This window comes from Carettochelys insculpta, chromosome 6 (assembly GCF_033958435.1).
Source record: "Carettochelys insculpta isolate YL-2023 chromosome 6, ASM3395843v1, whole genome shotgun sequence".
Taxonomy (NCBI): Eukaryota; Metazoa; Chordata; order Testudines; family Carettochelyidae; genus Carettochelys; species Carettochelys insculpta.
Window position 1 is genome coordinate 20461247 of NC_134142.1, and position 14495 is coordinate 20475741.

The window sequence follows — 14495 nt, forward strand, 5'->3', positions numbered from 1 at the left end:
AAATATATTACTTCTCCCTCCTCATGTCTCATATATCCTGAGACCAGCATGGCTACAACAGTGCTGCAAATTACACATGGAGGAGCTGGACTGCTCACAAAAGCAATTGGCTCTCCTGCAGTTCACTCCTGGGGTCTTGGATTCAGTCTGTGCAAGATTCTCATCCACTTGCAAATGCAATGGCAAGTAGTCTGAACAAAACAGCTCAGCTCCCACTTTGTGTGGCATTTCCTTGAAAACAGAAGGAGCATCAAGTTTTGTCTTCTCAGGTTTTCCTATAAAAGATTCCTTTGTGCAACAGAGAAATGGAGCACAAGGCTCCAGCTGAAACCATGAGTGGGTTGCCCCAAAAAAGATTTTTTTACGTCCATCTGTCAGTAACTTCAATAGGTGCCAACAAAAATAAAGGCCAAGAATTCAAAAGTAGAGCATAATGCTATGCTCTTCAGTCTATTGGCTTGTCTCCACTAAGCAGAAGATCCACAAAGCTGCGGTCGATCTTTTGGAGTTCAATTTAGTGCAGCTATTACGAATGCACTGAATCAAACAGTGAAGGCGCCCCCCACAGATCACATTACCCCTCGCTGTCGGAGCAAGGCAAGTCAACATCAACCTCCCATTGTGGTGCTGCACCAGAAATTTGACTTAAGGTATGTCGACTCCAGCTACACAATTCTCATATCTGAAGTTATATATCTTAGGTTAAAATTCTTTTGTAACCTAGACCAGCCCTCATTTTAGGCATCTAACAAAGTATGGACTGAACCTCTGTAATCTGGAACTCTCTCATCCAGCTACATCCATAATCTGGCATGATTTGAGTTAGCCAGACAACCACTTAGGGCTGTGACCAAGTTTCCAACAGGCTTGTAAAGTTTGTTTCCAGCCACCAGTCCTGGCTCTCAGCACTCTGTGACATTACTGAGCTGTGATTTATCCCAAAATGTTTTCCAAGAGCCCAGTAAGCAGTGGAAATGTTGGTAATTCTGCTAGATAACATTGACCTCTCGTGGTTTCGCAAATTCTCAACTGGCACCGACCAGGTCCCGAAGGTGCCAGACTAGAGAAGTTCAACCTGGAACCTGATGTTCAGATGGGCTCTAAAGCCAATGAGATCTGGTAAGTTCTCAGCAATGTTTAGACTAAGGTAGTTATGGAAGTGGCCATATAGATGGACCAGCAACACTAGCTTTAGACTCCTGCTTGAAAATCCTGGCCCAAAAGTTTTAAACAATCTTCTATTGTCACTTGCTCAGCTTTTACGTTCATGGCATAGTAGCTTTTAATATGTTGTGGCATTTTTGATCCTTTGCTTTGCCGCAGACCTGGGCGAAACTGCATACTGGTGGAGAGGACTACATGGGAGAAACAGAAAGTATCTCAAAGCTTTTCAAACTATTCTGTTCCAGAGCAAGAATGCAGTTTTCTGTAGGTAATCCTTACATTTCCATCTGCCCAAGAAAAGGAAAAATCATTTCCCACCTAAACAAGATTTAAATTGCTCAGACACCTGAATCCCTAGGCTCATAGTTTGTGGTAGCCCTGGGAGCCCTAGTCACAGAGCAGAGCCACACGGTGCAAAGAGCTGTACAAACATAAGAACCAGTGGTCCTGAGCTCTGCCCCCAAAGAGTTTACATTCTGCAGAATGAACCTGCTAGTTCTCCAGCCATCTACAGAGTCCTCTAGGAAAAAAAATCAGACAGGAAGGGAATCTAGTTTAGTTTATAAAAGTCACTGAAAAAAAACAACCTTTTTGGTATATGAAAAGGGTACATATCATTTCCTTTCTCCTTTACTTGGTCACCACAAACATGCAAACCCCAGGTACACAGAGAGAGAGATCTAGCTAGCCAACCAATTCATAAGGCACTTAAAACATATGAAAAAGCTCAATATGTTCCTATGCACAATATTTTGTGACCTTTGTAGCATTAGCCTTTAATTATTCCCTCATTTTATCAGGCTTCACTTTCAGGCAAGCTGGCAGCCCATATTTCCTCTCCATTAGCCTAGGGTGCAGCCAAGTGGCTGTCTTCACAGCCGATGTCAGTTACTGAGCCATAATCAGCCAACACGAGCCATGAATGCACAGGACAGCAGCCGATTTCCTTCTTTTGAAAACTGAGGGTTTAGGTTTGAAGAACATAAAGATTCTCTCCATTGACTTTGGTTTATTTTTGGACCACCTCTGAATTTTTTAGACCCGATGAGCTGAGAAATCAGCATAGTAAAAGAAGTTGCACAGATTTGTACCAGCTGAGGAACTGGCTTTTTTAACAGTGTTTTTCTAATTTCTGTATCTATGGATAAAGAGCAATTCATACCTTAACAAAATACGTCATGCAACCTCCAAGCAAACAGAAGAAAACTCCTCCAAAAACTAGACCATCTCATTTAAATACACAGCTATAAAGCAAATAAACCTCTTTTGGTATTAGCTGTTGCAGACCTCAACGGCAGCAAAAGTCCAAAGTACAATGGGAACGAGAAATCATAGCTTATATGTAAAGCTAGTGCAATTGTTTGTTGTGAAGCTGCTCAGTAACTTCATCCCATTTTTCCCAATTGCAGAACAGTTTTGATAGAGTAAACTCGAACATCTGGCAACCCCAGGACCAGAAGGTTGCCAGATATTCAAATATTCCAGTTAATGGAGAGCAGCTGGGGGAAAGCACAGGCAGTGGTCAGTGCCCCTCACCCCATAAGAAAATTCAGCTCCTCCAACACCCGCCCCCGATGCCAGCTTCAGCTGAACTGCTGCCCTGTTTACACTGGAGGCAGCGGACACCACTGCGTGGCACGAGGCATCTGGGGATTCCATGAAGCTGTTGGGGGGCTCACACTGCACCCCAGGACTGTCTTTAGAAAAAAGGAAGCCCCATTTGCTGGAGTTATGCTGGTTATCGGAGAGTTCTGGTTGATCAAATACCAAATAAACAAGAGTTTACTGTAATCTGTGACTTAGTTCATTATGGCAGCTGAATAGTTTGTATAAATCTGTCCCAGACTATGGGTTGTTACTATTCATTTTGACTCTTTGTGGCGTATGATTACTAAATCTAGGGAAGATTGGGGTGTTTTAAATCACAGGAGAGTAATAAGTTTCACCCACAAAAAAACAGCCATTCTCCAATGTCAAACACTGAAAGGGATAAAAATCCCTATGAACAAATGTTTGCAAGCAAATAAAAAGGGCTCACACATGATCAAACCCTTCCAAATTCAACCAAATGTGTTTCCAATACTCAAGCTGTTCCACTGATATGAGTCATATGCAGCCTGATCTAAAGATGTACCCCAGTATCAGATAGCACTCACGTCAGAAGAGCAATGAAGCAAAAAGACTTTTGGTTTCAGCCTTGTGTCAGGGAGAGCAAGAAGGGCCATTTCAGTGAAATTTGGGGCAGTTAGGATGTATGTTAGCCACCAAGACAATCCAGCAAATGAGACTTCAGTCTGTTTAACAGCATTTCATTATAGTCAGTTAGTTTTAAACCATGGAGTGCACCTATGATGAATGACATGTCTTACTGTATATGGAGAAAGAATAGCAACTAGAAGTGGTTCATAATTTCCTAGATAGGAAATTCCTCTTTCCTCCTCTGTAGACCATTTCCATTATCTACAGATCAGTTTTAAACTTGTATCCAGAGTGTTACTATTAAAGGGTTCTTTCTCTAGCAAAAGATACAGGAGGTTTCTTCGCACAGACTTGTTTGGTGGGACAGTATAAAATGTTCTAAGTTTCCAACTCTGCAGCAAAGTAATTTACACAGTTCATTTCATCTTAAAAACGCCTTTAAAAACCTCAGGATCTCAATGTTATCCTCCCCAGGAAAGCCTGCATGAGAATGGCACAAAGCTTCAGGAAATGGGGCGTGAAAGGAGATTGTGATTTCCTTAACCTGGCTGTGAAGGGGAGTAGGTGCTTCTCAGAACTGTGGACAAGTTATGTTATTTGAAAAATCAGGTTGTTGAGGCACATAGGTCAAATCAGTAGATCTCAGCCAGAGGTGTGTATACCCTGGGGATAGACAGAGGCCTTCCAGGGGATATATCAACTCATCTAGATAAATGGCCTGGTTTTACAACAGGCTACATAAAAGCACTAGTCAGTACAAACTGAAGTTTCCTCCAGACAAAAGAGAAACCAACCAAGTTTTCAGTAATAATGTCCAGTACCACTTGTGTTTTTATGTCAGATAGCGTAAGTCAAACAAGTCACACTCCTGAAAGGGGGCCCTGTAGTTTGGAAAAGTTCAGAACGATGGGGTTAAATATTTTGCCAAAGACCACACAATGCTTACGGGATCCAGATCTCCTGATGCTCAGTTTTGTTTTCAGCCCACTAGATCACAACTGTTACTTTGGCATCCACCATCAGAGACTATTCACAGTGCTCTAGTGTATCAGGAGGGAAGGGTCTCATATCTCTAGCTGTCCGTGAAGACAGTCTTGTGGCATTAAGAACTCACTTAACATCCAGGAGACTTTGCAGAGCTCCTTGATATCACTCAAGTGAGTGATACCTCACCCTGCTACCAGCGGTGTTCATCCACCCTTAAGCAGCAAGAAAGAGGCCCAAGGTCACTTTTCATGTGGACTCACAGCCTGACACAGTGTCTCCCTAACAGGCAGCTCCATCTTAAAACTCAGTCACAGTGATGGAGAGAGACCACAGTATTGGCTTTTCCAAACACCCACAGTGGGTGATCCCAAATGGAACTACAAAGGGCACAATCCATAGTCTACTTAGACTGAAGGATGCCTACTACAGTGGGCGGAGGGGAGAACTCTGCATCTTAGTTCAGCAAAAAGCCCCATCAGCCCCAACCCCAGCTGTTAAGGGCACTAACGCAAGCATAAGAATAAACCCCCACCATCACTATTGGTTGCGTCACTCAGACCAGAGAACCTTAAAAGGACAGCTAACAACAGAACAGTTGAAGAGTTTGGCCAGGAGGAGTTTAAAAAGTTTTTCCAGGTTCTGTCTTATTGGAAGTAATACTTTTAAAAACCTTCAGGACTGAATGAGAAGCCTCTTAGACAGTAGCAGCTAGTGATTTCACAGAGCTCACTGCATTCTTAAAGAATGTGAGCAGCAGTTATTTTATGCTAAAAACAAAGCATTTCAGATTTTGGAGGGTGAGTACATGACTTTTAGCATATCCTTAGGGAATGGGGTTTTTCAGATCAGATTTTAGGATCAAATAAAGATCTATGGACCCAATTCCTTTCATTTACAGGGCTATAAATCAGGAGGATCTGCGCTAAGATCAGTGGAGCTGCACCAGCATGAAATTGCTGTGAGTAAGGTAAAATGAGACCCTATATTCTGAACCACAAAAATCACTTCTGTTCCTTCCGCTTTATCCTTACACCACATGGAACACAAATCCAATGAAGTGAGTGGCTACAATACAAAGTAAAACCCAGTTGCCCAATCACAAGATCACATTGTACCTTCTGCATGGTTTTAATATCTTTTTTCCCCCTCCCATCGACATTTCTTTCTGGTTTTAGCTGAAGAGTGGATCTGTCACACTCTTTTCATTCCTAATCTGCACTGGGAATCCCCACATAACATAGGGCCTTGAGACCGAACATGCCACTCTTCCAACACTGGAAACTGACAGCCAAAGATCAAGAATACAGTTTTGAATGTGCAAATCTTTGCTCCATGGAGCAGAGCTGAGCTTGAGGCTTTGTTACAGTAGTGACTGGGGATCTCATGAAAAGAACATAAAAGCTTTAAAAATAAAAGTCTGAATAGGATACTGCACTGAACGTTAGAGAGGAAACCCATTTAAAAGAGAGGCTACGCTGGAATGTGAAATACTCTTTATACTAAGAAATCATGCACATGAAATCATTGGAGACTGTCATTTCACTCCAGTGGAAAGCGTGGAGTAGGGACAGGAACACAGGCAAAGGAATGATTCATGGGTTAGCTAATGCATCCTGTAATAGCAAATCAACTAGCAGTAGGAAAGGAAGCACAACAAAATGAGTAAGACCACGCAGCTAAACATGCAATTACAATGCATGCACAGTTGTTTTATTATACGCAGACCGGTGGAGGACTGGTACTCATCACCTCACAGCATATGATTAGCCTCACTTCAAAAGCGGATACAGTCAGGTAATGCTAGAGTTCATGCAAACAATGAAAAATCACATGCATGTAAAAACTGGGGAAACTGTTCCTCCAGATGACATGCTTGGGTAAAACAGAGTAATATTTTCCTTCACAACATGTCAGAAAAAAAAGAAGTTATAAAACCTTCCATTTCTTGATTACGTGTGGCCATAAATGCCAGCTTGTTTTAATTAAAAGGCTGGAACATCAGCATTTCACAGGGTTTATAGGCACCACCTCGACGACAACCTGCCTCCACCCTATTGCAATATGCTTGTTTGTTGTAGGAATGTATCTTTCACCAGGGCACATGAGAGAAGCACATTGCTTAGGAGTGCTGTTTGATGATCCATGCATGTTTTATCCTCCCAAATTAAAATAATAGCTGAGATTCTGTAATGCCAGTTGCAGCTACCTTGACACGTGCTGATTGGGCGCCACTTCCTTCCATGGTGCTATACATGTTGGCCATGATCAATTTGGACTTAATAGATTCCACCAATGCAGAATAAAACGCAAATCTTTGAATGCCTTAAGAACTTCATTGCTATCCAACAGGCTGGCTCTAAGTATTTTTAAGATTATATAGCATCATTAATCATGACTGCATAGTTAAATGGTCTTGATTAAACGCCACTATTTTCTGGGCGTTAAGTCATTCATTAAAATTCCCTGAGCTCTGACTTGACGATATATTTCTTGCAAATGTAAAAATAATAATGATTCAGATGTTTGGCAGTCATAACAAATGTAATGGGTTTAATTCTATGGTACAGTTTTGCTTTCCAAACTAGAAGATGGCATATAAACAATGCATGATAGTTTGATATTTTGAAGGGGGACAAAAAAAAGTCTGGAAAAAGGGTAAGATTTAACTTTCGCAAATTAGAAAGCCACACAGGCCAGACCCTGAGCTGGTGTAAATGGACATAACTCAGGAGCTGCCTACTCCAAGGTTTCAAAAACCAGGAGTCAGCACTCCAAAATTTTAGACTGGTTCAAAAAAAATCTTATGAATTTGGGAAAATAGGTAAAGTCAGTAACAGAGCATGCAGTCACACTTCTAACCTTTTTTTCAGGACCCTGAGGGATACAAACTTTCATGTAAAAAAAAAATAGCCAGCTGAGATTCTCTTGGTGCCTGAAGAAAACATTAAATAATCACAAGATTTGAGATAAAAAATCACAGCAGCTGGCAATTCTGATAGCTCCACTGAAGTTAATGGAGCTGCACAAGTCGAGAACCTGGCCCATGTTGTCAGTCTTTCAATCTAGACTCTTAAAATCCTTTTCTGCACGTTTCTACCTATGGTTGTGGTCTAATGGCTTGAGCACGTGACCAGCAGCTAGAGATCTGAGTTTAATTCTTACTCTGACCCCAGCTTGAGAGAATCTCATCCTGTTTTGTGGTGTTTCAGGGTAGCTGAAATTTCCAAGCCTGGCACCTGATAATGACCAGTTACGCAATAAGCTGCCCAAAGTAGAAGATATTTCCTGTTAAAGGCTTTTTTTTTTTCTTCATTTTTAGGGAATAAAACATTTGGATACTGTTGTAAGTGGGGTTGTTCCCATTGTCCACATAAATCCGTAACCCTTTTATGAAGCCTACTTAGAACTTAGCCTCAGTGATGTCTTGTGGCAATGAGTGTCATAGGTTAACTGTATATTGTGTAAAGAAAGGAAATGAATTCAGAAGACATGATCATATGTATTCAGTTTTGCCTATACATAAACACACTGTTGTGCAGTTGGAAAGTAATGGACCCAATCCTAAACTACTTCTTTGGAGAAGAGTACAGTGCAGCTGAGGAGAAGGAGATTCTGGGACTCAATACCCACTAGAACAACCTCAGAGCTCATCTAACTTCTGCCAGCCTGCAATCACACTTAGCACCCTGATGAAGCTGATGAATTCTTCTGCTGCCCCATCTGGCCCCTAATCATGCCCTCCTGCTCTTGTGTCACTCCAGCAGAGGGGTAGCATAGAACCTACCCTCCTGCAGTGTGCTTGCTTTTTACCTGCAGATGGTTTTTTTTTCTTACATGCTGAAGGAAAGAATCAGCTATCCCTTGAGGACTGAGATAAGGTCCCTTAGTGCCCATTGGACAGCACAAAGAGACCCTTAATACACTGCAGGATCCAGCCCTATATAAGAACACTGCTAGCAGGACCCTTTACTTGTATGCTGTGCCCCTTTCCCTTCCAAAGCACCTTTTTATGAGTAAAACTGGGTTGAGCTGCTATCATGCATTGCAGCTGCTGTGGTATTTAATGCAGATTTCCAAAAAGTCGCTCTTTCTTTCAGAGGGAAACTGAAGGAGGTTCAAGTACCAAATCTCCACACTTAATGCTAAAGCTACAGTAGAAAGGAAATTTGGAGTCAAGAATATTGGTTTCTTCAGTAGCTCATGTCAACATGACTAGTCCTTCCTACCTTTTCTTCTTTTTGAGTAGGACGTGTGGTTACTCTTTAAATGCACTTATTTAATTGTAAACTGCTCCTTCCTGACGAAAGCCAACAAAAACTAAGCAGATTGCCAATCTGTAAAGTCTTTGATCACTGTCAGAAGGATGTGGCTATTTCCCCCTGTCCTTCCTTCTTCAAAATAAATTGTAAGGTCTAATTGAGAGAATCAAATGGAGCTAACAGGCTTCAGCCCTTTAATTAAAGCAGCAGGGTGGAAGTAAATAAACTCTGACTTCTTCCTTTATGGCCTTCGATTTCTGACAGGGACAAGCTACTTTAGAGAAACATTTTAATAGCCAAGTTTCTTACTGGAGGAAATAAAGTGTTTGATCTTCCATCTCCAGTGCAGCAGTTTGTTCCAAAGCCAGACACGGCTTATCTACCAAAGACCTCCATTCCTAAAGCAACTCTAGGATGGGCTATAAACATTAGGTACTTTTATTTATGTTCTTTTCAGCTGAACTGGGTGCAGGACACTCTGGACTAGATGTGCCCAGTTGTGTGTTTTAATCAGAATGGCTTGTCGTCACCTATAATTTGCCTTCTCAGAGTCAGAATTGGGCACAAGTCTTTCCAGGAACTATTCGCAGGGCAGATGTATTCGTGCTAAGTCTAAGTAAAGCTTCTGTGTGCCACAGCTACTGCAATCTGCAGTCACATTTAATAGCTTCATGTTTTATTCACCTTATAGCTTATTAAAATAAATAATCAGCAGATGAAAACTTTCCGGACGGATCCTACAATGTCATCAAGTCGCATAGTTCCACTGCCATCTGCACCAGCTGAGCTGCTGGCCCTGTATTTTAGCAGTTGGGTTCACTGGCTGTGCACCATTAAAAAAATTCTGGTGAAGGGAACACAATGCTGGTTAAAGAAAATAGAGCCAGAGCCTCAAATGGCTGAAACTGGTGTAACTCCAGTGACATCAACCAAGCTAATGCAAGTCACATTAGCTTTGAATCTGTCCCATAAATAAAATACAGCTTAAGACGTCAGATAGTGCCAGTGAAACTTCAGAGGGCCAGATCCTCAGCTGGTGTAAATCATATCTCTATCAATTCCAGCAGAGCTCTGCTGATTTAAACCAGCTGATGATCTCGCCTGAGATTTTCTTCCACATAAATCCATATGTAGGATTCATTTTCAGAGACCAATCTTTTTTCTCAAACATGCATTTTAGGATACTTTGAATGTATTTAGGCAAACCACATCTTTTTAATGACGTTGTGCTAGATGAAAAGATATTAAAGCTGTATTTCTTGCCAGTGCTCTCCAAGCCACTGTAGTGATTCTGGGTATGGAAACCCAATTCCACACTCTTCTCAGCAAACACCAGGCAAAAGAAAACCTCTTGCAAGAGCTTCCTGTTCCTGAATAGCTTTTTCCGCAGATGGAGAAAAGGCTTGCTATAATTTGTCCTTTTCGAGCCTGCTCATTGAAAATGTGTGAGCTGCACTTTCCTTTTATTCTCAGCTTTTTATTATTTATATTTCATCATGAAGGCCTTTCTTGCTCCACAAGAACGGGGAAGCTACCTGCCCTGTGGGCAGGTTTGAAGCTTTTGAGAGACAATGCAATTTTCAAGTCCAGAAAAAGTATTTTATGTCATTTTTAGATACAATAGACCTGCTTCTCCTCAATTACACAAGTGTAACACCAAGCTGAAGGATCATCTTGTGGCTACACTACTCCCCTGTGACTTGAGACCTTGATTCAATTCCTGTCTTTATTACAGGCTTCTCTGTGATTTTAAGCAAGAAACCATCTCTTCACCCCTCTAAACCCTGTTTATAGTAATACAACCCCTCCTCCTGGGAAGTGTGTTAGAAGGCTAAACTCATTCCTACAACATGCTCTTCATATCTGATAGTTTAGAGAACCACAAAAGTAGACAGGCTTCAACTAGTGCCAAGTTATAGCACAGTAAATTAGAAGACAATCAGGCGCCTAATTGTCTCCATTCTTTACATATTTACTAATTACACTAATTTAAAAAAATCACTGGTACCATTGTCATAATACTCCTTTGATATGAAATGGCAAAACGAAGTGGAAAACGCCAAATCCTTTAATTTGCCTACACACAAATTTTAAATCCAAGTATGTAATTGGATTTAATGTAAACTAAGTGTTTCAGATCTACATCCAGTATGCACCAAACAGTGAACTGCATTGCTGGCTGCTGTAAAAACTATTAACTTCAGTGTAAGCAAAAATAATCCAGAAAAGGATGTGGGTAGATTATTTTCCCCTGCCCCCTAAAAATCCTCCTGAGTGAAATACATGCTTCTCTGATCCAAATTCCAAGGATTAGGATTATTTCTCTTTAAAAAATCCAAACATAAAATGAACACAGAAAGCTGTAAAACTAGGCAATGCTCCCAAAATACACTCTGTATCCTATGTCTAATGTACGCTTTGTTTCCACCTTGGTAGAAATACAAGATGAAAAGGGGACAGCCTAAGGGTATAATTTTCCTCCTTTTTTGTGAGATCCCAAAGTGCTAAGTGGAGGTTCTTTCCCAGAAGTCTCCTAACAAAAGGATGAAATAAGCAGCAATGAACTTCAGTCTATTAAATGTCACCCCAAAATAGATAATTAGCAGATGCCCATTAAACTGATAGTAAAATGAAACCTTGTAAGGAGAGGACAATCTAATATATTGCAGTATCTTAATTCATCTAGCAATTAATCCTCTCAGAGTTACAATTCAAAGACTTTCAAATTTATCTGAGTATATTATTCTAAACATGGGTGACAAGGATATGACAAAAGAACAGCTCAAAAATCCAATGTATATGCAGAAAATACACTGAGCAGCATGAGCTAGAAGTCCTGCCAAGTCTCAAGGTTTGATGGATATTTGAGTATAGGTGGATCATTTGGCAGAACTGCTGTGTGACTTGAGAGTCTATCAGTTCCTTTTGGGCCAGATTAAATATATCCCTGTCCTTTCTCCTTACCTGGTGACAGTTCAATGGTGGAGCACCAGAGTGACTCCAAACAAGATCACATACTTACCTTGCAGGGCAGAATGCAAAGTGAATGGAACAAGTACTAGCAACAGGCCTCAATGACAGAGCTCAGGTCAAGAACTAGATCCAAGAGTTCATAGCTGTTTGTATTTAGTGCTTTGGTTTCTTCCAGAGAAAAGGTGTCAAAGTACACATGATCATGACTGGATCATCCCTAAAGTTCAAGGAATGTTCAGAACTTGGTCAAGGAGAACTGTGTTAGATTCATCCAACTATTTGACTGAACAAAAGGACCTCCCATAACATAAGATACAGGGGTCACCAAATGAAATAGGTAGCAGGTTTAAAACCCAAAAGACATTTTTTCTTCATACAGTGTACAGAAAACTTGTAGAACTCCTTGCCAGAGGCGGTCAGAGAGACCAAGACTATTAAAGTTCAAGAAAGAGCTAGATAAATTCATAGAGGTTAGGGCCATCAATACTTATTAGCTAGGACAAGTAGGACTGGTGTCCCTAGCTTCTGTTTGTCAGAGGGTGACATGGATGACAGATGAGGGATCACTCAGTGACAACCTGTTCTGTTCACTCCCTTTGGGACATCTGGCATTGGTCACTATCAGAAGACAAGACACTGGGCTAGATGGGCCTTTGGTCTGACCCAGTATAGCTGTTCTTATGAACATCTCTTTTCCCTGGGATTCATTCTACCATTGCATTTTCTAGAATAAAAATATGTAGTCAAAAAATGGGGGGAGATGAGAGACTTCTGCACTGAAAAAATCAGTCCACACTAGAAAATCCAAGCCCTAAATAATGGATTGCTGCAAGGATCTCATACAGAGATCGCAAGAATGCTGTATTCAAGCTACACGAACAATAGCCGTGAAGGAACCATTAACGCTGGTCACAAAAGAGAGGGAAAAGTAAAGTGTTCCAGCCCAGACAGGACAAAGCAGGAAACTGTCAGGGTAAGTGACAAACTATCTAAATTCCTATTTTCCACCTGGGGCCACAATAGTGGTATCCTTAACTCACCCAACAATATTGTCAATCTATCCAACTACACACTCAGCCTGGCTGAAGAGTCTGCCCTTTCTCAGGGACTCTCTTTTTGCCCCACCACCTCCACAAACTTGATACAGTTCTGAGGGGATCTGGAAGCCTACTTTTGCCATCTCCGACTCAAGGAATTCTTCCAACGTGACACTGAACAGCGCACTGACCCACAGGTACCCTCCCACCTATGGTACAAGAAAAAGAATTCTTCATGGTCAAAATGATAGACTGGTGCTGTACATAGAATGCTTCTGCTGACATGCACCGGCAGAAATTGTGGAAGAGAGGCATCGCTTACCCTATAACCTCAGCTGTCCAGAACATACCACCATCAACAGCCTCAGAAACAGCTCTGACATTGTCATCAAAGAGGCCGACAAAGGAGGTGCTGTTGTCATCATGAATAGGACAGACTGCCAAAAGGAGGCTGCCAGGCAACTCTCCAATACCACATTCTACAAAACACTGTCCAGGATCCCACTGAGGAGCACACAAAGGCACTATAGCATCTTCTCAAGACCCTCCCCATAAAAACACAGGAATAAATGTACACAGACTCACCCCTAGAAGCCCAGGCAGGTATTCTATCTACTGCCCAAGATCCATAAATCTGTGAATCCTGGATGCCCCATCATCTCAGGCATTGGCAGTTACTACAGAATTGTCTGGATATGTGGACTCCCTACTCAGACCCTACGTTACCAGTGCTCCCAGCTTTCTTCAAGATACCACTGACTTTCTTAGGAAACTACAATTCATTGGTGACCTTCATGAAAACACCATCCTGACCACCATGGATGTAGAGGCACTTTACACCAATATCCCACATGAAGATGGGCTTCAAGCTGTTAGGAACATTATTCCTGATGAGACTCAGGCACAAATGGTGGCGGAGCTTTGTGACTTTCTCCTCACCCACAACTATTTCAGATCTGAGGACAATTTATACCTTCAATTCAGTGGCACTGCTGTGGGCACCGTCGTGGCCCCATAGTATGCCAACATTTTTATAGGTGACCTGGAACAGCACTTCCTCAGCTCTCGTCCCCTAGCAGCCCTCCTCTACTTGCGCTACATTGATGATATCTTCATCATCTGAATCCATGGGAAAGAGGCTCTTGAAGAGTTCCACCATGATTTCAACAGTTTCCACCACATCATCAGCCTCAGCCTGGACCAGTCCACACAAGAGGTCCACTTCCTGAACACTACTGTGCAAATAAGTGATGGTCACATAAACAAACATCCTATACCGGAAACCCATGGACAGCCATACTTACCTACACATCTCAAGTTCCACCCAGGCCATGCTACATGATCCATTGTATATAGCCAGGCACTAAGGTACAGCCACATTTGCTCCAATCCCTCAGACAGAAACAAACATCTTTAAGACCTTTACCAAGCTTTCCTGAAACTACAATGCCCACCTAAGGAAGTGAAGAAACCAAGTGACAGAGCCAGATGTGTACCCAGAAACCACCTGCCTCAAGACAGGCTCAACAAGGAAAACAAGAGAACACCACTGGCCAATACAGGCCCCATCTAAAGCCCCTCCAGCACATCATCAGTGATCTACAACCCATCCTGGACAATGATCCTTCACTCTCACAGACCTTGAGAAGCAGGCCCGTCCTCTCCTACAGACAGCCTGCCAACCTTCAACAAATTCTTACCAGCAACTATAAACCACACAACAGTAACTCTAAACCTGGAACCAATCCCTGCAACAAACCTCGGTGCCAACTCTGCTCACATATCTACACCAGCAATATCACCACAGGACCTAACCACAATCACATCAGTAGGGGCTCTTTCACCTGCACATCTACTAATATATGCCATCATGTGC